The sequence below is a fragment of the Pinus tabuliformis genome, chromosome 1_1 (genome assembly GCF_031772625.1).
Source record: "Pinus tabuliformis cultivar Carrire ecotype Pingquan chromosome 1_1, CPIR1, whole genome shotgun sequence".
NCBI classification, from domain to species: domain Eukaryota; kingdom Viridiplantae; phylum Streptophyta; class Pinopsida; order Pinales; family Pinaceae; genus Pinus; species Pinus tabuliformis.
The window spans coordinates 543,333,690-543,336,603 of NC_142297.1; the positions used below are offsets into that span (position 1 = coordinate 543,333,690).

General features: G+C 41.0%; 1 long non-coding RNA gene across 2 annotated transcripts; it reads left to right on the forward strand.

Moving 5' to 3' along the window:
- Positions 1 to 909: 909 nt before the first annotated feature.
- On the forward strand, positions 910 to 2,693 carry LOC149214246 (uncharacterized). 2 transcript variants are annotated; one of them, XR_016250910.1, is made up of 4 exons: positions 910 to 1,833; positions 1,934 to 2,049; positions 2,222 to 2,489; positions 2,611 to 2,693. It is a non-coding gene; the product is annotated as an uncharacterized LOC149214246 (long non-coding RNA). The 2 variants fall into 2 exon arrangements; XR_016250909.1 differs by having other exon boundaries at positions 911 to 1,833; positions 2,222 to 2,459.
- The last annotated feature ends 221 nt before the right edge of the window (positions 2,694 to 2,914 follow it).

Here is a 2,914-nt window from a genome sequence, read left to right on the forward strand (position 1 = left end):
CACTGCACTTTGTGACAGGTGGTATCGAGGCACTAAGTATGTGATGAGGAGTTGATCCCACTTATCAGAGCTCCATATTCTGCTTTGGTGATTCATAATTACAGGTGAAGTGGTACAAGCTGATCATTGTGACAGTTGGTATCCGGGTGGTTTCAGTTGAAGTTTTGGGTTTTGAAGGTTAATCACTGTTGAAGGTAACGTAGGTTGTAAACTCTTGCCGAACAGATGAAGATGCTCGAAAGAGCATTTCAAGAGTTGAAAAACATGGGTGATTGTTGGAAAGAAGAAACACAGAAACACTATGAAGCCTTTGTACAAGGGTGGGAACCTTTGATGCATATAGGGAGAAACATAGTAGATTTGCGGGAGGACTTGAATGATCTTCATGTGGACACTGATGAGTTCAAAGGACTTGATGAAGAGATCCAACAGGGTGATCTTAGGCTCTAAGAACTCATGGATGAAAGAGTTCGGTTGAGAGAAAAAAGCACCATAGTGGAGGCAGAAGTCAAGCGACTTGAGGACGAGATAAATAAGGACTTTCTTGGTAGAACGACCGTAGTGCTAGAGCAAGATGAGCTCGATTACATTAACAGAGTTGGGGACTATCAACCAAACATTACCAAATGTTTGAGGCTTAATTCACTTTGTATAGAAAGAGTCAATGGACACTTGATTGGTGCACTTAAGCAGGGACCGATGGAGGATAAGCTCGAAGGGATTCAAGATTCGAGACTTAGTTCACTTCATATAGAAGGGAGTCAATGGACACTTGATTGGTGCACTTAAGAAGGGAGGAGGATAAGGTCGAAGGGATTAAGAGAGAACCACAATCGGATTGCTTAAAGGGGCCAAGCAAGGAGGTGAAATACCTTAAGAAGGAAGTCAGGTCGAAGCATAAGTCGATAGACTCTTCTGAGGTAAACTTGCATGCCCCGCTGGAGACTTAGGCCGCACGATGCTCTTCGGTGGAGGGATACACAACTTGCGCAGCCCTGCAAGTGCTACGATCGGGAAACACGCCATAAGCATTAGAAACTGTGCAGTTAGTGGGTCCATCGGAACATTTGACCAGGGGACCAGGTGGGCTCGATTTCACAATCGAGGCTAACAGAAAAAAGGCATATCACGTAAACGTAACAAAATGTGAAACCCCAATGGGAAACGTAACAAAATGAACGGTAGAAGGGTACGCATACGAACTTGGTTTTGAGCAGTAAGGGGGCATTTAAATAGCCTTACGTTCTGATGTGGTCCGAGAGGTAGCTGAAACCGTTGCTGTCAGCGTCTTAGTTTGCACAAGGGCTTCTAAACCATTCCAGGAATTTTAAAATTGCCCTACCTGCCGAATCAAAATTTAATCACTTGAATGTGTTTGATGCGCAAATATGACTTTTTGTTTCTGTATCCATCTAAATGTAGTTACTGTGGTTGCTGACACTCTACCACTTGCAGGGTGTCCAATTCAGGTTTAATGTTGTTGCCAAAATTATAAAATGTCCTTTTGTTTTAGTTTTCCGTATCCATCTAAATGTAGTTACTGCGGTTGCCGATACCTCTGCCACTTGCAGGGTGTCCAATTGTGGTTTAATGGCACTATTATATCAACGCGGTGTTTACGACATATATTTGGTATGATGCTCACCTTCGTTAACACCTAATATATACAAGAGCGCCTCATTAGAACCAGATCTGTGGAATCTATTAAATCTCAGCCGGGCTTTAGATTTGAGACGATTCTAGATTGGCTGCCTCCGGAACATAGCTGGACCTCCAAACTACCCGAGATATTTCGATCCTTCGCTGATAACATGTGGAAAATTGCATCGTCAGGTAAACTTATCGCTCTTCAAATGCTTATATTGTTAAGATCTTATCAAATTGAATTTAACTGTTTGATTCATTTGGGCATTTTTTTTGTCCTTTGAAACAGCGGTTCCTGTGGCGATAAACCAGCGTTTTGACCTTTGTGGTTATATTTCACTTATGGTCGAAGGAGTTTTGATTTCTGAAGATTACATCCATAGCTTTTCAAGTGACAGTCGTCAGGTAATTTATGACTTCACTGTTAGCTATTTTTGTTGAGGGCTTTTTTGTTTTTTTATGTTTGAACTTGATTTCAGGTATGAGAGAGAATAATCATTTACATGTTCCTCGGGGTTTTACTGTATTTTTGAGAAACCCTTCTAATACCTGCGAGATAATGTTTTTATTTTCTCAGCTCCTTCGAAGAGCTTTAAAGACGTCGCGTCAAATAAAATTTCCCAGGGAGTTAGCAAAGCTTCATTGGCTTATAAAGGAAGTATCTCGGGAACATTATCCCTTCATTATTACACCTGGAAATGGATTCTATTGAAAATAGTCTCTGCGGACACAGCAGCCGCTTAAAGATTCAGTCATTTGCGAAATTCAGAGCGCACTCACTCCTACAAATTTGAACCCAAGTTGGAAGGGATGCGGTATGTCTTTCTCCATTCCTTCTCAAACAGGTATACACGATTAATTATTGATAGATTAGACTCTTTTGATGTTAATAGAGTGTTTTCTGCATTTCTTTCTTTGAGATTTCCGGAGAAACAACGCAAGTGTTTTCTTACAATTTCCTTACAGGGTTTTTGATTAAGGCATTTATCGATACGGAAACCCTTGTCAACATGGTACTGGACCTGTAGAGGACGCAGAGAGCCCGTCCAGGTAACGAGTTATGCTCTGCTACTCTCAATTAGATTTTCAAGATTTTTACGTCATTTCTCAGTGTTCAGACAAAATTCCTTTGTGAATTAGTGCCTCTGTGCCAAGGGTTTTAAGGAGTATAACCGACTCTTATTGTCAGCTATAGTTGAGTTATTAGCTGAGTTTCATAACCCCAATGTGCTATCTCAAAAGGGTTTTTCTTTTTAAAAGTTCCAGAGCA